Source organism: Mustela lutreola, chromosome 17 (genome assembly GCF_030435805.1).
Source record: "Mustela lutreola isolate mMusLut2 chromosome 17, mMusLut2.pri, whole genome shotgun sequence".
Lineage (NCBI taxonomy): Eukaryota > Metazoa > Chordata > Mammalia > Carnivora > Mustelidae > Mustela > Mustela lutreola.
Window position 1 is genome coordinate 39,009,306 of NC_081306.1, and position 22,267 is coordinate 39,031,572.

Genomic DNA, 22,267 nt, shown 5'->3' on the forward strand with positions numbered 1-22,267 from the left:
CTGATGGATGCTTGAGTTGCTTCCATGGCGTGGCTTTTGTGACTAGTGCTGCTATGAACACGGGTGTCCAAGTACCCCTCTGAGCCCCTGCTTTCTTTGAGTATGTGCCTAGAAGAGGAATTGCTGGGTCATGTGGTCATTCTATTTTCCACAGCAGCTGTACCATTTTGCATTCCCATCGACAGGGTGCTAGGGCTCTCATTTCTCCACATCCTCACCAACACCTATAATTTCCTGTTGTTTTTTGGGTCATATGTGTGTGTGTGTGTGTGTGTGTATGGCTATCCCAGTGCGTAGGAAGTGGTATCTCACTGTGGTTTTGTTGTTGCTGTTTAAATATTTTCTTTATTTATTTAAGAAAGACAGTGAGAGAGAGCACAAGAGGAGAGAAGTTCAGAGGGAGAAGCAGACGCCCCACAGAGCTGGGAGCCCAACTGGGACTCGATCCCGGGACTCCAGGATCATGACCTGAGCCGAAGGCAGTCGCCTAACCAACGGAGCCACCCAGGCGCCCCTCTCACTGTGTTTTTGATTTGCATTTTCCTGTGGTTAGTGATGTTGAGCATTTTTTCAAGTTTTATTGGCCATTTGGATGTCTTCTTTGTTTTTAAGATGTGTGTTTATTTATTGATTTGAGAGAGAGAGAATGAGCACAAGCAGGGGGGAAGGGGAAAGGGTGAGGGAGAAGAAGGCCCCCCACTGAGCAGGGAGCTTAAGGGGAGACTTGATCCCAGGACCCTGGAATCACAACCAGAGCCGAGGGCAGACGCTTAACTGACTGAGTCACCCAGGTGTCCCTGTATGTCTTCTTTGGAGAGGCCTCTGTTCAAGTCCTTTGTCCTTTTTAAAATCAGATCATTTGGGATTTGGTCCTTGTTGTTACTGAGTTGTGGGAGTTCTTTATATATTCTGGACATTAACCTCATATCAGACATAGGATTTGCAAATACTTCGCTCAGTTCCATGGGTTCCTTTTCCACTCCTTTGAGTGCACAAAAGTTTTCAATTTTGAGGTGGCTCAATTTATCTATTTTTCCTTTTGTTGCTTATGGTTCTGCTTATTTTTTAAAAATTGGAAACCACTACGGTTTCCCCCCTAGGGTGCTTCTGGACGTTCTGACACACATGTCACTGTATTCTCCTAGGAAAGCCTTTCTTCTGAGTGATTCCCACAGGTCTGCTTTCTATCCATCCTAGGAGACAGAGTCGGTGGCCTGCTGGAAGGGGCTGGTGTGAATACAAGCTTCTTGCTAGGGTGGCAGTTTGCCTGAGCCCCGCCCCCAAGGTGGCCCACATGGAACCTGAAATTTCCCAGCTCATCATTGTCCTGGGGTAGGGCCTGTTGGAGTGAGACAGCCTGATCCTAGGACCAGCTCTTGGACTGCGCTCAGGCACGAAGGCCTGGGAGACAGGCTTCTCACTAAGACCAACCCAGGACAACCCCAATATCCCCCCAGCCAGAGGTAGAGAACGTTCTAGAAGACAACTCTTGAGTCTGCTGGCTCTCGCTGCTGGACTTACGGTTCTCCGCATGCATATTCCCTCAGAGAGGTAGGGAGGGCTTGAAAATGGCTCATTTTGGCCCATCTTTTCCATTCTGGCATTTAATCATTTTCCACTGTAGACAGAATCTATTTTGAACTGCCTTTTCTCGTCTGTTTGCTTCATATATGTGGGTCTCCTGTGGCTCCACATCAAAGATGCTCCATCCCCTGGCTCATTCTCAGAAGCAAAGCCAGCCACGTGGGGAGAGCTGCTCTCCAGCCCAGATGGTGCCCACGGCAGAGGCCAGAGCGCCCCGTTTCGCTCCCACCTGCATCGTGGGACCAAAGCCAACCTCCCGGCCGCCTTCCCAGTCCAGGAAGAGCTGACCAAGAGTGACCGCAAAGTTCCTTTTAAAGCCCCTTGCCGGTAGCTCTGGCCCTTTGGAAACACATCCCACAGTTGCTTTCTGATTCCCTGGGTGGAGATTTTGGTCGTTTGTAGACTGGCGTGTCTTTAAATTAGGATTTCAGTACATGTGCCCTTTCGGCTATATCGGTACCACTTAGTGATGCTGGTAAGTGGCCAGCTGATTTGGGGAGGAGGGTGGGAGTGGGGGTTTCAGGAGCAAAGACAACGTGCTCTCTCCTGGGTCAGGTCCTGAGCAGCTGGGGAGCAGGACAGGGCTGGGGGAGCTGGAGAGTCGTCAGGACTCTTTGGCGGGGGTGGAGGGGGTGGGTTGGCTATAAATTCACGCTGGGCCATCCTGAAGGGCTCTCCGCACGTTGGGGCAACCTCGAAGTCTCATCACTCCCCCACACCCTGTAATAACTATTTTAGACTCTGCCTTCTCTCCTCCAACCTCTAATTCCTGTCCCCTCCCACTCAGCCAGTGGCTTCACCTTCCACTTCACAAGGGTTCTAGAACCTTCAGCCAGAAACTCCCAAAGCCCTTCTTCCAAACACGCAGACTCACCCTCCCCTTTATCTGCCCCACTGTGTGAAGCTGCTTCACCCCCCCACACCCAGATTTGGACCCTCCCCCTCCTCCGACCCCACCGTCTCTCCCTGTCCATGAGATCCTCTCTGGTGAAACAAAACACACAAAGCCCTCCCAGGACCCCTCAGCCCTTCTAGCTAATGCCAGCTTTCTCTCTTCCTTTTGCAGCCAAACTCCCCCAAAGACGTATCCAAACCGAGTTCCTCCCTTCTCCCATTCTCTTAGGAGACCCGCTTTCTGTCCCCAACTCCACCGAGGTCACAAATGACCAGCTCTGCATCAATAGAGTCAGGGGCATCTCTGTCCCTTCTCAGCTGTCCTCCTCGCCGGAGAGATGCCAGAAGGCTCTTTTTGCTCAGCCGGTGAAGTGGCTCCCTGGCTCATTAGAGCTGCCATCCACATCTGTCCTTCTGTACCAGGCTGGGCGCTGTCTTCTTTGATACTCTAACCCCACCCAGGACATCCGTTGCAACCACCCCCCATTATTTCCACAAAGTGGCCGGAAACACTGAACTAGCAAATACCGAACCATTGCTCCCAGGGAAAATACGGGGTTAGGTTCCCTCTGGTCTCCGATCACATTTTCATCAGCTGATCGATACGTAACCGCATTTCATGTGTGTTTCTGTTTAAAGACGCCATATTTAATATAAGCTGTTGGTTCATTAACAGTGAACTCATGATGGACAGCCCTGTGGTTCGTGCCTGAATGAAGCTTGTCTAACACATGGGTTTTCTCAGTAATGTACATCACAGACTTCCTGCACTTAGGAATACTTTGACACTGTACTTGGGGCCATTTTATCCAGCCTGGTCACCAGAAAAAAAAAGCACAGAAATACAAAAACTTTGACACCATCCTGACCTCAAAAGGTCTTTGTTTATAGTGTCACCTGAAGCAAAAAGGCAGAACACCACCATGTCTCCACCACAGTTGGAAGGTGGACGACAGGAGGCCTAAAGTTTTCGCCCCTCTTGGAACGTCTGTGAATGACTGTAAGAAGCTGAGAGTATTGATTTGGGGGTGACAAATCAAATGTAGTAAGCATGCAAATTCACAAGGAGGGGATCGGTAGAGACTGAGGGTAGACTGGGCTCTGAGGGGCCCACGAGTTTCGGGCCGAGGGTTTTCCTTCTCGGACCTGGATGTTCTCTGCTTGGCTGACATTGGCTCTCTTGGTGAAATGGCACACTTAACTGTCAAGTTGTCCTTTTGAGCTTGTCCTCCCCCATATGGGGTCTGGTTCCAGTCCTGTCCCCTCCTGAGGGAACGGAGACACCCTCCGGCATGTCCCCGGCACCTCCTAGTCGGTCCTTCTCAGGTCTTGGTGACTTTCTACCCCTGCTCTCCATCACCACTGCCCAGCACCATCTCTCCTGCGGCCTTTCCTGCTCCTGACACGCCCCCCTCTTGCCCGCCACCCCCCTCCTCCACCATCACCAAGATCACAAACATGCGATCAGCCCTGCCTAATCCCCCCCGGTCTAACCCTTCAGCATGGATCCCACGATGCACCAGGCCCCCCCTTGCTCTCTTCATTTCCCCCCCTTGACTTTTCACCTCCGTCAGAGAACTTGCTGCCACAGGACCTTGACACACGCTGACCTCTCTCTTGAAACCCTCCTCATGATCACACAGAGGTACATCTACAAATACACAGAGAAATGTGCACACATGTACACACATTGTATACACACACATAGGCACAGACGCTCAGTTAACTCCCCTTTGACAGACCTCAACACAATCAATCCTGACTCTCTCAGGGAAACCTACCTTGATGTCAGGACTAGATCACCTCTTCCCCTACTCTATGGCATTTTTCTCACAGTTTTCCAGGCATTTACGGGATTATATGCTTAACATCTGTCTCGACCACGAGACCGGAAACTTCATGAAGATCCCAACGAGCCAGATAGTTCATGGCACAAAGCGTTTGAGAGAGCACCAGAGCCTGAGCAGGAAGCTGTGTCCCCAGTGTCCAGTGTGCACCTAGATGAACAGATGAATGGACAGACAGATAGCTATGTCCTTGTATGGGATCCTGACATTGCAGATGGAGAGGCAGGAAGAGGAACAGAAAGTTTGACGGTTGGGCTCTGAGGTCTCTGGGATACTTGCCCAAGCTATCAGGTTTGAGTCTTTTCCTAACCTAAAAAAATTGTGCTCCCACCATAGGTAAAAGGTGCCTAATTTGTATTTTTTTTCTTTTATTTTTTAAGACATACTTTTTTTTTCCCCTTTGGAGAGAGAGAGTGCATGTAAGTGGGGGTGGGGGTGGAGGACGGGCAGAGGAGGGGAAGAGGGAGAGAATCTCAAGTGGGGCGCCCCCTAGGGGGGCTCAGTCTCACAATCCTGAGATCATGGTCTGAGCCAAAACCAACAGTCAGATGCTTAACCGACTGAGCCACCCAGGCACCCCTAATTTGAGTTTTGTACTGTAAGGAGCAACGTAGGAATCTAATTTTGCTTTCCTTCCCGAAACCTAGCCAATTTAACATTTATTCAGATGAGTATACAGATTCTCATTTTGACCTTTCAAAAGGGTGCACTATCCTGATGGTTTTCCAGACATTGAATCAGCCCTGAGTTGCGGGGATGCAGCCCTCGAATGGAGTGCTAAGTTCTTAAAAATTTCTTTTTAAAGTTGGCCTTGATATTCAAAAGTGAGATGTCTCTGCAGACTTCTATTTAGGGAGCTAGATTTTAGTTAGATTATTAGATTGTAGTCTCAGGGCTGGTCTATCATTGTAAAAAAGAATTTGGCAAATAGTTCTTCCTGGTGCTTTGGAACAGCTTAAGTAATATTGAAACCATTTCTTTCCTGAGGGCACTTATTAATTTTATATTTTGCAATGGAGTCACTTAGATTGGAGCCTATCTTTTTTTTTTAAGATTTTTATTTTATTTATTTGACAGAGATCACAAGTAGGCAGAGAGGCAGGCAGAGAGAGGGGGGGAAGCAGGCTCCCCGCTGAACAGAGAGCCCAATGCGGGGCTTGATCCCAGGACCTTGAGATCATGATCTGAGCCAAAGGCAAAGGCTTAACCCACTGAGCCACCCAAGTGCCCCTAGAACCTATCTTGAAGGTCGTTTCTGTGATTGTGTTAACAGTCTCAGGCATTGTCATTTATTTATCTCAGAAAGAAAGAGAGCACATGAGTAAGTTGGGGGCGGGGAGGGAGAGGGAGAGAAAGAGCACTGTCCCCACCAGGGGACACATCCCTTCTCAATGTGCCTGGTGAATGCGCTGGGCCCCACCTTCTTGGCAAGGGTGCTACTGGTTGGACCGTCCATGAGCTTTCCTGGGCCGCCATAACACATAACCACAAATGGGATGACTTACAGTAGACATTGTTTCTGTCGTGATGCTGGAGGCTGGAAGCCTGATGCTAGAGTGCTGGCAGGACCGTGCTTCCTCCACAGTCTCTAGGGAAGAATCCTTCTTAACTTCTGGTGGTTGCTGGCAATCCTTGGCCTTCTCTGGCTTGTGGCTGCATCGATCCAGGCTTTGCCTCTGTCTTCCCAGGACCAACTCCCCTGTGTGTGTGTCTCTGTTTTCTCTTCTCTTCTAAGGATGCCAGCATCAGGTTAGGGCCTGCCCTGTTCCACTACAACCTCATCTTAACTTACATCTTAATCACAGCTGCAAAGACCCTACTTCCAAACAAGGTCCCATGAACAGGCACAGGGTGGGTGGGGTGGGGTGGGGTGAGGACATTAGCATATCTTTCAGGGGATACAGTTCAACTCACAACCCCATAAGGAGCATCCATGTCCCTTAAGAAATTTCCCGTTGGCTCACACCCATCTCTCGGAGTAACGCAAAGCTGTCCCATGAGCCCACCATGGTCATCAACCCCACGGATCAGGGATGTGCCATAATGAGGGCCACCTTCATGCCAGCCCCTGGCTACATGCGATCTGCTGAAACAAGAACCTTTATCCGTATCAGATGTGCAGAAACTGAGCAAGTCAAAGGCAAAAGCAGTTGCTTTGCCCAAGGCTGCCTGGCCACGGAGGAGCACGGCTGCTGACTCCAGAGGCTCACTCCTCTCTGAACGGGTCTGGTTTGGGGACAGTGGAGGAACAGAGAGAGCGAGAGTGGGCATGCGAGTGTCTGGGCCGTGCAGAAAGGATCCCTTGTCTAGGTCCGAAGTAGAGCAAGGCTGGCGGCTCTTTACTCCCAGTTCTCTGAGTCCATCTTCAGCCCCAGACCCCAGGTCTCCCAGCTGCACTACCAAGGAAGGGAAGATGGCAGGAGGAAGAGAGTCTGCTGATCAGACGGTGTCCCAGGATCATGACTCACTGGGATGGGCCCTTCAAACTTCCTCCAAGAATGGAGCTCCTGGGTGGCTCAGTGGGTTAAGCCTCTGCCTTCGGCTCAGGTCATGATCCCACGGTCCTGGGATCGAGCCCCACCTCAGGCTCTCTTCTCAGCAGGGAGTCTGTCCCCCACGCCACTCTCTCTGCCTGCCTCTCTGCCTACTTGTGGTCTCTATCTGTCAAATAAATAAATAAAATCTTTAAAAAAAAAAAAAAAACTTCCTCCAAGAACAAAGGGCTCGTTGTCCCCATGGCTTGGCCAACACCTTCACTGAGCCACCATTGCTGCTCAGCTTCCCCTGTGGTTCAGCCCTGTCTCCTTCTCAGCCCATCATCCTCAGGTGATGGCCCCAAGGACACCCATAACGAAAGTCCTACTAGCTCATCTCCATCTGCCACACCACTCTCAACTATTGGAACCATCCTACAGTCCGCTTTCTCCCGGAGGTTCAAGTTGAGAGCCAGGTAGCTATGAGCATCTCCTTTTTGACATTCTCCCGAGCTCACTTGGAAAAGGTTCACAGGTCAGAGAATCCTTGTTTGGGGTGCGTTCACATGCCCTGTCCTATAGAAAGCAGTGTATTATATTTGTCCTCACTTTGTTCATGCTTTGGCAGGGGTTCTAGACCAGAACGCAGGGCTTCGATAGATCTGTGACTAACAAGGCCCTGCTTACCACTTCTCCATCCTTTTGACCGTTTCTGATGGACTCTGAGCTGGCTCACCTGGCTGGAAGGTCCCACCGTTTCGCTCCACCCAGGGCCCCCCTGACTTTTTCCAGGCATCCCCAAGACACTGTCTCCAATTCTGAGGACCGATTAACCTTTGCTAATCAGAGTGCCAAGCCACCTTCAACAGGGATTTATTTCTAATTTATTTTTACGTAACAAATACGTACCCAGTGTTTTGTATGACCCAAATGCTAGTCTAAGTGTTTTTAAAATGTGAACTCATTATATGTCAATGATATCTCAATAAAAGATGAGTAGAATTTCAAATGAAAAAAATGTTAACTCATGGAATCCTTCAGCCTCAGGAAGTAGGAACTGCTGTTATCTACCTTTCTCAGATGAGGATAATGAAGCACAGAGAAGTCAAGGAACTGGCCCACGGACACACAGCTCGTGAGCGACGGAGCTGAATTTGAACCCAGCCCATTCACCCTCAGAGTCGGCACTCCCAGTCCTCACCTCACAAGGTGACTGAGGTTTCTTCATCTCTGCCCCTTCTCCCTCAGCTCACATCTGATGACCCACTCATCCTGCTGGCTCCACCATCAAGGAAAATTCTTTTTCTTTCTTTCTTTCTTTTTTTTTTTTAAATAGGCTCCACAGGAGTACCTGGGTACCTCAGTCAGTTAAGCATCTGACTCTTAATTTCAGCTCCGGTCTTGAACTCAGGGTGGTGAAATCAAGCCCTACATTGGGCTCCATGCTGGGTGTGGAAGCTGCTTGGGATTCTTCCCTTCTCTCTCTGCTCTTCCCCCTGCCCTTTCTCTCTTTCTAAAATAATAATAATAATCATAATAAGTAGGCTCCATGCCCAAGGTGGGGCTTGAACTCACCACCCTGAGACCAAGAGCTGTTGCTCTCCCAACGGAGCCAGCCAGGCACAGGCACTGTCTTTAAAATTCATCATGCACCTGCCACTTCTCACCCTCTCCATCTGTGCACCCTGTGGGTGGTAGTCTCTGTCCCCTCCCTCCTAGATGACAGCAGTCACTTCCTCACTGGTCCCGGTGCCTCCGTCCCTTCCCTGCCTCTGTCTCCCCAAGCTCTGTCACACGGCAGCTCACATGGAAGCCAGATGTCCTTTTAAAAATGGAAATCTTGGAATAAAGTTCTGATTCATGCTACACCGTGGGAGAGCCTTAAAAACATTATGCCGAGTGAGAGAAGGCAGACCCTAAAGGATAAATACTATATGATTCCACTTCCGTGGAATACCGAGAACAGATGAATTTGCAGACAGAAGTAGAATAAAGGTTTCCAGGGGCTAGGATAGACACAGGAATAGGGGACTTGTTGCTTCATGGATACAGAGTTTCTGATTAGGGTGATGAAAGTGTTTTGGAAATGAATAGTGGTGATAGTTGTGTAATATCGGGAACATCATGAATGCCACTGAATTGTACAGGTAAAGATGACTAAAGTGACAAATTTTATGTTGTATGTATTTTATCACACTTCAAAAAGAATTAGTAATGCACCAAACTGATAGCATACCAACACTCTTTGAAGTGCATACTTTAAATAAGTGAATTGTATGATACATGAATTATTCAATAAAGCTGTTTTTTTTTTTTTTAATAAATGGGTTACTTACCTGGGATCAATGTCTTCTTGGGGTGAAATCTTAACCTGACCCAGGCCCTTGCCAATCTGCTGGCCCCAATGGCCTTCTGACTTCTTTTCCTCATATCTCACTTACCCCTCAAATTACTTGGGCCACTTAGGGGCGCCGGGGTGGCTCAGTGGGTTGGGGCCTCTGCCTTCAGCTCGAGTCGTGGTCCCAGGGTCCTGGGATCAAGCCCTGCATTGGGCTCTCTGCTCAGCCGGGAGCCTGCTTCCTCCTCTCTCTCTCTCTCCGCCTGCCTCTCTGCCTACTTGTGATCTCTGTCTGACAAATATATAAATAAAATCTTTAAAAAAAATTACTTAGCCATTCCTGCAACGTACCAAGGACACCTCCACCTCAGGGCCTTTGCACGTGCTATAACCCCTACATAGAGCTCTTCCCTCAAGTATCTGCACTGTCCACTCCTGCTTCCTTCAGCTCTCTCCCCAAATTCCATTTGAGACATCTTCCTTAACCAATAACAGCCCCATCCTTTTCAGTTCCTTATCTTGCTTTATTTTCTTCTTAGCACATTTCATAATCTAAGTATTACAATTGTTTTAAAATCCTCCTTCTTGTCCAATTGGGAGCTTAACACTGAGAAAGGAGGGACTTTGTTTTAGTTTCCAGCCCCTAAAATAATGCCTGGTCATGGTAGGCGCTTAAGTAATATTTGTTGGGACAATGAAGACCTGCCAACCATTCCGGTTTCCCGGTGCTACCTAATGTCTTTAACCAGTTTGTACTACTGTTAACAATGATGCTATGAATATCCTTGTATTTATGTCTCGAATACATGGTAGAGTACCATGTACTCAAGACATAATTCTTGCAAATGGAATGGATGCCTTACAGGGCAGGTGCATGTTTGGGCCTGATAGATATTGAAAGATGGCCCTCCAAAGAGGGCAACAACCATACCATGGTTGAGTATCCCACTGAGATAGAGAAACTGAAGGGACCCCATGAAGCACAGCCTATTTTGCTCCCTTTCCCCCATCTATTCTTGCTAGGACCTGCACCTACACACGCTTTATCGAACAGATCATGTATGTCCTCCTCGTAAAGGTCAAGGAGTTAATGATCTCTTTGGAGTCTTCCAGCACAATGGAGAACATCCAAGGAGTGACTGGGCAAGGTCACTTTCTGCAATGTCCAAGATCACTGACTCACCGAGACCCCTGGCTCCAGGGCATAAATGACTTACAGAGGACACCTAACCAGTCCCTGGATGCTTGGGAAAGGCCCCCAAACCCAAGCAAAATGAGACTCATTCTCCTTTCCTTTCCAGATCTCTCTGTGCTCTCTCTACATCTTCAATAAACCCCGCTCTCACCTGCTGTCGGCTCATGTTTGATTTCTCTCCTGTGCACTTGGCTGGTACTGTGGGAGCCCCTCTGGGTCCTCAGACCTGGTCACCCTCCACCATCACCGACCATGTAGACTTTCCCTGCACCCTAAGCCATCACGTACCACCTTCTATGTTTGCCGATCTGAGAGGTAGAAAATACCATTTCCTTCTAATCTGAACCTGTTCTTCTCATTCTGCATGAGGCCGATCGTGGTTTAAAGCCATTTGCTTACTCTGTGGATGCAGGGCAATCCCAGGAAATAATCATGTTAATTAATCCCCTATTAATGAACCTGTCTGTTGTTCCAATGGCTCAAGATTTAAAATAAAACTCCAACACACAACTCCTACAGCTTGGCACGTTTGTCTGGTGATCGCTTTAACTAGGAGTGGAATTACTGGTTCATAGAGCATGCCCATTTACATTTTGGATGGATATTAGAAGTTTTCCGAAGTTTATTTCCACCAAGCAAGCACGAGTGTATTTCGCTGCCTAGGTTACGTTATAATCGCTTATGCTCCCACAACAGAGCACGACTGGACCGGGTCCCTGTACTCTTGCTACTTTGGATTTTCCTCATCTTCTTTGTTTTCCCAGAAGCATTACTTGATGTGCAAGGAAGGACCCACCCTGCCCAAAAAGAAGCCTCGCCTTTGCTCTTGCTTCCAGGAGGTGATCTCGAAGCCCTTGGAATGTTCTGCCTTTTAAGAGTGTTTTCCTTCACCTGGGGGCCTTAGACCATGCCAGAAAGTATAACGATGTGATTTAGGCTTGACCACGCAATGTCAGTCCAACCTCTGGAGGCGATGGAGACTCAAGGTCAGCCACATGGCGAGTCCCTTATGTTGATGTGACAGAGCCCCAGTACAGTCTCTGGACCCCAAGCCTTAGAGGGGCTTCCCTGTATGTCATCACCTGTTGTTGCTGGAAGATGCTGGCACTGTCCTTGACTCCACTAGCAGGGGACAACTGGAAGCTCCATTTGTGGAATTCTCTTGGACTCTGCCCCAGGAGCCTCTGCTCGCGGCAGACCTTAATATGTGTCCTTTTGCTGTAATAAACCATAATCATGAGTGTCATGGCTTTGCTGAGTTCTCAGAGTCATTCTGGCAAATCAGTGAACTTGAAGTTGTTTTTTTTTTTAAGATTTTATTTATTTATTTGACAGAGATCACAAGTAGGCAGAGAGGCAGGCAGAGAGTGAGGAGGGGGGAAAAGCAGGCTCCCCGCTGAGCAGAGACCTCCCCTCCCCCCATGCGGGACTCGATCCCAGGATCCTGGGATCATGACCTAAGCCGAAGGCAGTGGCTTAACCCACTGAGCCACCGCTCAACTTGAACTTCTCCTTGTAAAAGCTTGGTGGCCCATGTAGGCACCTGTGTCTGCTCCATTGTGCTTGTCTTTAGGGAACTCGCTACTGGTGCCAGTCCTTTCCCAAATGTAGCAATTTGAGTTTCTGATCTCTCAATTTGAGTTTCATAGGGCTTCCAGAGACCCTCTGGGGTGTGGCCAGGAGGCACCCTCCTCTGCTGGTTTGAGACTTAAAATCTTGATGCATGAAGGTGCTTAGCTGGCCAGGCCACTCCTTAAAGTTGTGGACGACTGAAAACAGGCCACACGTCCAAAAGGAGGAGAATGGCAAAATAAAGTATGGTACATCTACCAGATGGGATGTTACGCAGCTCTTAAAAATAACCACCACGAGGACTGCAGCAATATATAAAAAAATGCCCACAACATTTAAAGTCAAACAAGCAGAATGCAAAGCTTTATCTGAGCCGCCTGGAACTGTGTAAAAATGCGCCTGCAAGTGAACAGAACCGGTTGGAACACAGACCAGAGCGGAGGACGGTGGGGATGATTTTCCTTTGTTCTGTCCTTTGTTGGCAGTGGTGCAACTGATTCAATAGAGGGAATGAGTTCAGAGACTCCCCAGGAGAGAAATGGGGTGCCCCTCATGCCTCTGCACTGAAGGGCTGTCGGGGAGGCGGCCTCGTGGCTCCTGCAATGCTCTGCACGTGAGCAGGCTAGGTGGTCACGTTCAAGGACTCCCGCATCCCCCAAAGCTCATGGCTGACATCTGGACCTGCACTTCCCTCAGTGTGATACACGTCCCACCTAATTTCAACACAAGTGACATGTGTGGGTATGTGTAGGCATGTGTGTGTGTGTGTGTGTGTGTGTGTGTGTGTGTGTGTGACGGTGGTGCGTTTTATTATGGTAAAATATACCAAACATGATATTTTCCATTGTAGCCACTTATTAACAGTACAAGTCAGAGGCATTAAGTCTGTCCATATTGTTGGCCAACCATTACCACCTGCCATCGAACAGAACTTTTCCATCTCCCCAAACTGAAACTCTGTCCCCATCAAAGGACAACTCCCCAGCCCCTGTCCCCAGCCCCTGGCACGCACTCACCATCCTACTTTCTCTCTCTATGGATCTGACTCCTCCGGGAACCTCATCTAAGTGGAATCCTGCTGTATTGGCCCTTCTGCAGCTGGCTTAGTTCACTTGGCACACGTCCTCAAAGCTCATTCAGGCTGCAGCACGTATCAGAATTTTTTTTCCTTTTAAAAGGCTGAATAATATTTCATGGTGTGGATTTTGTTTATCCATTCATCTCTGATGGACATGTGGGTTGTTTCCATCTTTTGGTTGTGGTAAAAAAAAAAAAGGCTGTTACGAACATGAGTGTACAAGTATCTGTTGGAGTCCCTGTTTTCAATTCCTCTGGGTAAATACCCAGAAGTAGAATCACCAAGACAAGGAGGGTTTGTTTTCGTTTTCATTTACATAGTGATGTATTCACTGAATACACTGATTTTGTTACACAAGATATCTGTGACCACCATTACGGGCCGGATAGTCCTTCTGAGCCCTGCGGATACACAACCAGTGAACAAAACCCAAAACCTGCCCTCAGAGAATGTATGTTCTAAAGCAGGGAGACAGGCAATAGCGCATAAATAAAACATTTAGGATGTGAAAAGATGGTAAGAATTACAGGGAAAAGAAGCAGCAGAGCAGGGGAGGGCTTTGGGAAGTGCCGTTAGAAGACACTAAAACACAAACCTTTCTCCTTCCTTCTGAGGTCTCGCTCTCTCTTGGCTTGTGATGGTGGTTTTTCATTTGCTACTTAATATCATCCTAAGTAAAGAAAACGCAAAAATCTACCTTCGGGGTCCCCTGGGTGGCTTAGTCTGGTAAGCGTCTGATTCTTGGTTTCGGCTCAGGTCCTGATCTCAGGATTCTAGAATTGAGCCCTGGGTCAGGCTCCAGGCTCAGCAGGGAATCTGCTTGGGATTCTCTCCCTCTCTTTCTGCCCCTCCTGCTAGTGTGTGTACTCTCTCTCTCTCTCTCAAATAAATAAATCTTTTTTAAAAAATCTACCTTCGCTTCACTGATGAGTAAGGAAAAACTAAAAGGAAAAGGACTATGGGCTGCCTGATCTTTCCCTCTCCTTCCATACCATCATGTTCAAGATCGTTGGGTGGCTAACATGGGGAGGTCACAGAGTAAGAGAGATGTGACAGGACATCCTTGGATGTCGATGGTTCTTAAACCACCATTGCCTGCTTTCTGCACTGGAAGCAAGTTCTGGTCTGAATGCAAAGTGTGGCCCCTCCGGGCTGTCAGCTTCCCTTCCTATCAAGCATTAGCTGTAACATGCTTACCTGATCCTAGCTTTGAATCTCACTGAACTGCCACTGCCACATGCTGTGGATCCATCAGAGCATCCAGAATGTTCTTCAGCAAACGGGCGGCAAACAACCACAGACATATTTATTTCAGGCATCTCTTCTGTTCGCGTGCGTGCTCTACTGCCCCCTGAAACCTCAACCAACACACACAAGTTCAAAGAAAAAACTGTTAAGAGTTTTGAAATGATGAGTTCTGGGGATTCAACCAAACTTGGGGCTCCTCTAAGTGGGGGGCCCTGACCACTGCACAGGTCACGGTTGGTTTGTAACCCTCCTGGGAGCTTCCCTAGTGTATAACCTGAAATCAGCCCCAGTGGTAGGGTGTGGAGCTTGAAGAAAGAGGCAGCCTACTCCAGCTGGGTGGGTGGCAGGTTTAATAAGCCAAACGAACTTATGTATGAGGTTGTCTCGGGCAGTAGCAAGACACAACGGACCCTTGCACGACCTGCCAAATCTTAGAAGTTTCTATAGAGGCCTTAACTGGGTTCAGTCATCTATACCACACAGGTGTTCTCAATGCACATCATTATCTCAAGACTTTGACCTCAGAGCAGCGTCTGGGAACAGGAAAGGCAAGCAGAACCCACATTCCAAGGGTGGGGGAAGGGGTGAGGAGCCTCCTCCACGTACCAAGGTCCATTCAGCTCATGGGTCAATCAGCGGTCACGTTTTCTGGATGACATTCTTCAAGTCACTCACCCATGAAGCCAACCCTGCTCTGTTGATTCTGCTTAGAACGGGCATCTTAAGAATGCATTGAGGAAGGAGACTGTGTTGGCAGGGAGGTGACAAGGAGACTGGTCAAGGGCATTTCTTCCGATAGCCCTCTGAACACTTACAGAAGACCAGTGGTACCCAGGGCAGGAGCCTATGTGCACTGGTTTGTGTGAAAGAAGAAACTGCAAAACATTAAAAAATGTCCATTGGGGATTCAATTCAAAGATCGGCCACCATGACCACTGTCACTTCTCACTGCCTGGAGCAGCAGGCAAGAAGACATCATGCCGAAAAACTGAGAGGGTGACATTACTAAGTACTGAAAAGACGTGGGGAAACAGGGACTCGCCCCCTGCTTGGGGGGTGGTGGAGTAGAAATCACATCATTCACCCCCAGAGCAATTGGCAATCCCCCGGGGTGGAGGGATGCTCACACCTCACACCTCAGAACTTGTGTTTCTAGACACATTTCAGGGAGAACCTCTTGCTTCGGGGACCAGGACAAGGCACAGCAATGTACATTACAATATTGTCTATAATAGCAAAAAACAAACAAACCAACCAAAAAACAAAACAAAACCCCCAAAAACTAGAAACAATATAAGTGATCACACTTTTTAAAAGCCAAATTGGAATATTAAAATAAAGGACTTATTTAAGGCAGTTAAAATGAACATCTATCAAGAACAAATCTCAACAGTATGTTGGGTTAAAAAAGCAATTTGAAAACTCTGCAGGGCGAAAATGTACATTTGAAAACACAAAAAGCCATACTCTATTGTTCATGTCTGCTTACCAAGGCAGTGGAAGTATGGAAGCATAGACAGGGAGGACACAGGTCAACTTCACGGTAAGGGTTGCATCCCGAGAGAGTGAGATCCAGGAGGGATGGAAAGGGGATTTCTTAAAATAAGAACTGGAAACATGCAAAGCAACAATGTTAACATATATTAACTCTGGGAAGAGGGGTGCACGAGTTTTTATTTTACTCCCTGTAGTAGTAGTTTGAGCTATTCCATAATTTTTAAAAATTAAAAAAAAGGGAGCGCCTAAGTGGTGCAGTCAGTTAGGCATGCCACTTTGGCTTCAGCTCAGGTCATGATCTCAAGGTCATGGGACTGAGCCCGGGGACAGGCTCCGCACTCAGCGGGGAGTCTGCTTGGGATTCTCTCTCTTCCTCTCTCCCCCTGCCCCTCCCCCACCCCCACTCTATCTCTAAAGTAAATCAATAAATTAATTAAAAAAAAAAAAAAGCAATGTTGAAAAATGTCTCTTTTTGTTTTTCACTCCTCCCCGGACTTACCTTTGAAGCCGAAGCCTGGGGTGAGGTGTGACAGGATTGGGGGCCCTGGGGTGGGGAATGAAAACTGGCGGGTGGCAAAGGTGAGACCCGCCACCTCCTTCGCGGATCCACTTTGGCCCCGCCCCCCGGTGTAGCCATGGGAACCGGGGGTCAACGCTCGCTGGACCAGTTGCTAAGTTGGGGGTCCCGGGCGCCACCTGGTGGTCTTTCTGATGGCGAGCTCCGCGCGGGGTCCCCAGGTGTGAGTAAGAGGGGCGGTCTTTGGGGGCGCTCCTGAAAAATAAAGACCGGCGTTGTCCTGTAGCCCTGAGTCCCTTGTAGCTGCCCTTAGGGCCGTGGTGATTCATTTCAGAAACGTCTTTCATTAAAGTTCGGTTGAAGCCATTGACCACCAAGGGTTTGGGGGGTGTCTTCCGGTGCCCCGCCCAACTCTGTGTATTTACAGGTATGTGTCTTCATGGGGACCCCCAGAGATCGCGGTTACAAATTTCTTAGAGACCCCAAGAGAAGAGAAGGCTTTAAAACATGGCAGTGTGGACTTCTAGATAGCATAAACCCATTCTTTTCTATACTTTTTTTTTTTTTTTAATTTGCTTTACTCTAAAAGTAACATGAATTTGTAGAAAGCTTGGAAAATCATCTCACCACCCACACAGAACCAGAACTAACATTTGGGCTTTATCCTCTTAGTATCCCTCTGCTCCATTCATTTTTGAGGGATTGGTTTCTTACAAATTTGGAAATTCCCAGGCTCAGAATGATTTTTCTGCCAGGGCAGGTAGACCCGGGTTATGAGCCCAGCTCCTCGGCTTACCTGTCACCTCAGGCAAATGAATGGATTACTCTATGCCTCAGTCTTCTGGCCTGTAAAATGGAAATATTTTAACTGCCCCTCATAGAGTCATTGGGAGTTTTCAACAGAGCATGATGTAATTGCAATAATCCATGACCCACTTTGCTCACTGAAACACAGCGTACACCTTTTCCTCACTCAAAGGAAAAACTTCTTTTTTTCTTTCTACGTTGGCGGAAAATCCCAGTCTTCTCTACTGTGTCCTTTGCCTGTGAGTCTTATTTAAGGGCTCACAGAAAACACCACACTGTTGACGATTCTGGTCCCCAGATGTGGGGAGGTTTTTCCCACACCGAGCAACTCTCTGTGACACCAGCCGGCTGTCCTCCAATTTAACTCAACCTTGGCTTCCCCTACCTGGAGGTGGTGTCAGATTCCCCCAGGGTTAAGGGCCCAACCTGAAGTTAAAGCCACAAGACCTCCCCCACCCCAACTTCAGATGCTGGTCTCAAGTCCAGATTGTCTGTCCCTTGTGTTTCTGACCAGCTGGCTACTGATTGGAGGCTCCAACGACCCGCTCCTTGGGTTTGATTAATTTGCACAGAGTTTTATAGGGAAACACTGCCTTACTTATGATTACCAGTTTATTAAAGGATATGGATATTATTATATTTTTGAAGGCTATTAAAAGCAAGCTCTGGAAACTTCTGTCCTCATGGAGCTGGGGTGTGTCACCCTCCCAGGGGCCTGGAAGCTCCCAAAGCCCATACTGTTGGGGTTTTATGGAGGCTTCTTCATGCAGCCATGATCAATGATTTTTTTCAATTAGCAATAATCACACCTCAGATAAACCTCATTGGCTATGATACTGCCACTGCGCAAAGTTGATTTTTTTAAATAGTTTTTTGAAGATTTTATTTATTTATTTATTTTGAAGATTTTTATTTATTTATTTATGTCCCAAAGCTGATTTTTTAAAAGATTTATTTATTTTAGGAGCACCTGGGTGACTCAGTCATTAAGCGTCTGCCTTCAGCTTGGGTCATGATCCCAGGATCCTGGAATCGAGCCCCGCATCAGGCTTCCTGCTCAGCAGGAAGCCTGTTTCTTCCTCTCCCACTCCCCCTGCTTGTGTTCCCTCTCTGGCTGTCTCTCTCTGTCAAATAAATAAAATCTTTTTTTAAAAAGGATTTATTTATTTTGGAGAAAGAGAGAGAGCACAGGAGGAGGGCCAGAAGGAGAGGGAGAGAATCTCAAGCAGACTCTGCACTGAGGCAGAGCCCCGTGCCGGGCTCAATATCATGACCACCCCACCCTTCTCAGGATCGGAAATCAAGACAAGGATGCTCAAATGACCACACCACCCAGAGGCCCCAGGCATGGTCAGTTCTTAACTTCATTTCTAGCCCCTCTCCTCTCTCTGGAGAGGTGTGGGGGAAGGGCTGAAAATTCCAAGCTTCTAATAATGGCTTGGTTTTTTTTCTGATGACCAACCCCCATCCAGGACCCCACCCAGGGTCACCTCATTAGAGCAAAAAATGCCCAGTGCTCTCATCACTTAGAAACTTACAAGAGCTTTAGGAGTCCGGTCAGGGACATGGTCGAAGTCCAATATTAGACCAGAGATGCTCCCAGTTTTCTCAGGAAATAGAAGCTCTATGCCAGAAACTGGAGGTGGAGACCAGTATATGTTTTCCATTCTCTCAGTATATATGTGTGCACGTGTGTGTAGCCTTAAGTATCATCTAAGAATGGGATCCTTAGTGATCACATGTTTCAACAGACAAACTTATCCAATAACTTATTTAATCAATTCTCCACCTTTGGACTCCAGGAGTTCCTGATTTTTTCTTTTTATAAACCATGTCACACAGAAGATGCCTTCTTAGTTGTTTCCCCCATGGGTGATTCATTTGCTTTTATGTTCCGGAAGGCCTTCCTCTCCCCCAGGATGAAATAACACACCGGCTTCCTTGCTCTGGCTAGGAAGTGTGCAGGAGTCTCAAACAGGAGGCACCAAGACTCCTGGTCTTCTCCAGCCTGTCCTGTCTCTGCCATCTCTTCCCCACCATGATCAATCCTATGTGACTGTCAAGCCCCAAGCTTACCTCCCTTGTGCTCAGCCACTTCCCTCCACAGTCACATTTGTACTTGGATATCTCTCAGCACTTTTGTATTCAGCCTCTTTGTCCACGGCAGATTGTGTTTTCCAAAGATGGCCTCACCAATAAAGTTATCCATCCTACGTACTCTTGTTAAAGAGGGTGACTGATCAGCCTCCTCTTGAGAAGTGGAATCTGTGTGCTCTCCCGTGAATCTGGACCTTCTAGCTGCCCCATTCAATGGAGCACAGCCAGAGTGACGCTATGGGATCTCGCTATGTGATCTCTGGAATGAGGTCATAGAAAGGATATAGCTTCTTCTTGGCTTGCTCGTGCACACTCTCTCTCTCTATTTCGGTCCTTGCCTTGCAATCCAGCCACCATCTTTGAGAAATCCCAGGCCACATGAAGTTGTTCTAGCTAAGATTTCAGGTGTTCTGGCCCCTCTCCACAGCCTGACATGGGAATGATGATACAATTCCAGGCTCAAGCCGTTCAGCCTTCCAGAATTCTAGCTGAAGGACTCAGATATTAAGAAGCAAAGATAAGGAGCGCCTGGGTAGCTCAGTGGTTTAAACCCTCTGCCTTCAGGTTGGGTCGTGATCTCAGGGTCCTGGCATCGAGCCCTGCATTAGGCTCTCTGCTTGGCAGAGAGCCTGCTTCCCCTCCCCCCACCTCTCTCTGCCTACTTGCAATCTCTGTCTGTCAAATAAATAAATAAAAATTTTAAAAAAATTTTTTTTAAAAGAAGCAAAGATAAGATAGCAGAGTAAGGGGAGGACAGGGAATTACTGTTTATGGGTCCAAAGTTTCTCTTTGGGATGATAAAAGAAAGTTCTGGAACTGGAGAGCAGGGATGGCCACACAACCCTGTGAAGGTCTTTGATGCCACTGAACAGTATACTTAATATGGTTAAAATGATAAACATTACTTTATTTTACCACAATAAAAAAATACTAAAGAAAAGAAAATCCAGAAGGCAAAGACAAGCCATCTCTGCTTTTCTCTCTTGCAATTCCTGAGCCACAGAAATCAACCCCAAAAGTATGTTTTGAGGTAATTTGTTATGCGGCCAGAGCTAACTAATACACACATGCTCCCCAGCCTTGCAGGAATCCCTGGGGGGAAACTATGTGCCTTTTCAGAAATTAATGATAAGCTTTCAAGGTCTCCTGGGTGGCTCCTGGGTGACTCTTGCTTTTTGGCTCAGGTCATGATCTCAGGGTCATGAGATCAAACCCCACGTCGGACTCCCAAGCTCAGCATAGCCGGCTTGGGATTCTCTCTTTCCCTCTCCCTGTTCCCCTCCCCCTGCTTACTCTCACTCTCTCTCTCTCTCTCTTCCTTTCTAAATAAATAAATAAAATCTTTTTTTAAAACAAATGATAACTTTTCAGGGCAGAGTCTCTCCACAGAGCACCTAAAATTCTGCTCAGGGCACAGTAGATGCTCAGAAAATGTTTATAGATTGGCATTGAATGCTCTAAGCTACAAATGTGATCGTCGATTCTTCTACAGTGCTTAAAGTTACAACCACTATCGGAGACGTGACAAGACTCAGTCTATTGTAACGAAAGACTGGACTCATCCTTACTGGAGACCCTTGTACCGGGCACGTCGTATCCATTCTGGTGAAGTCCCTTGGTTCTGGAGTCAGGAAAACGTGGGTTCAAATCGTACTCTATACTACCCAGCAGTGTGGTCTGGGGCAAGTTACCTGATCTCACTGGGGCTCCGTTTCCTGAACCATAAGGCGGGTACGGTGGAACTGACTTCAGAGAATGTCTGAGGATTGAACACGAGGAAGGCACAATAAATCACAAGCAAACATTAGGCACACATTTAGTGCTTGAGAAATGATGGCTCTGATTCATCTGCCTCCTCACGTCAGCACGGTAACACATGTACAGACTTACCTGCATTTTACTGAGGGGGAAAGAAACTTCGGAAAGCGAGGCCATCTGCCTAGGAAGGCAGGAGCCTGGGTTGGCCCTTGCATTGCTTGCTCAGGCAACCAGCACAGAGAGGAATTTTCTCATCGTTCAGGGGGTTAGAAGTCAGAGGTCAGAGATCAAGGTGGCCCCATATTTGGATCCTTCTGGGCCTCTGTCCTCGGCTTGTAGATACTGTCTTCTCCCTGTGTCCTCATGTGGGCCTCCCTCTGGGTGTGTCTCATCTCCTCCTCTTCTTCTTTTTTAAGAATTTTATGTGTGTATTTGAGAAAGAGAGAGAGAGAGAGCACAAGCAGGGGGAGGGGCAGGCAGAGAGAGAGGGAGAAACAGGTTACCCGCTGAGCAGGGGACCTGATGCGGGACTTGATCCCAGGACTCCAGGATCATGACCTGAGCTGAAGGCAGACACTTTTTTTTTTTTTTTTTTTTTTTTTTAAAGATTTTATTTATTTATTTGACAGAGAGAAATCACAAGTAGATGGAGAGGCAGGCAGAGAGAGAGAGAGAAGCAGGCTCCCTGCTGAGCAGAGAGCCCGATGCGGGACTCGATCCCAGGACCCTGAGATCATGACCTGAGCCGAAGGCAGTGGCTTAACCCACTGAGCCACCCAGGCGCCCCTGAAGGCAGACACTTAACCAATGCAGCCACCCAGGGGCTCCTCTTATCCCCTCTTCTTATAAGGACATGAATCATAATGGATTGGGACCCGCGTCTGACCTTCTTTAACTTAATCACTACTGTAAAGACCCTACCTCTCCAAACAGCCTCATCCTGAGATAGTAGGTTTGGGGACTCCCCTACACAGATTTAGGGGTAGGGAGGGGACACCGTTCAGCCCGCGGCAGCTCCCTTCCTGTTATTCTGGAATAAGCGGAGGTGAAGGTCTGTGATGGGACCTTGGCCCCCGCATCTCCTGGGTGGAGGGCTACATGTCCGGCCCGAGAGGAGACACACCATCAGTGTTCAGGGAGAACAGCCTGTCCCACAGCGGGCGAGGCTGACAGACACCACAGCAGGCCTCACAGCCTTGGCAAGACTAGAAAGTGCCAGTCAAACTGCATGGAGCGAGGATTGTCCGGACAGGCCCAGGCTGGCAGGGCTCACCTCCACACAGAGACCCAGGAGAGGGGGGAAAAAATATCTGTTGGCTAAATGGAAAAGAACAAACCTTCTATTAACAACTCCCTGGGGG

The 22,267-nt window shown here is 48.0% G+C and overlaps 1 pseudogene; it reads right to left on the bottom strand.

The window, feature by feature from the left end:
- Positions 1–17,823: 17,823 nt before the first annotated feature.
- Positions 17,824–17,905, bottom strand: LOC131820245 (U4 spliceosomal RNA; annotated as a pseudogene).
- Between the last annotated feature and the right edge of the window lie 4,362 nt (positions 17,906–22,267).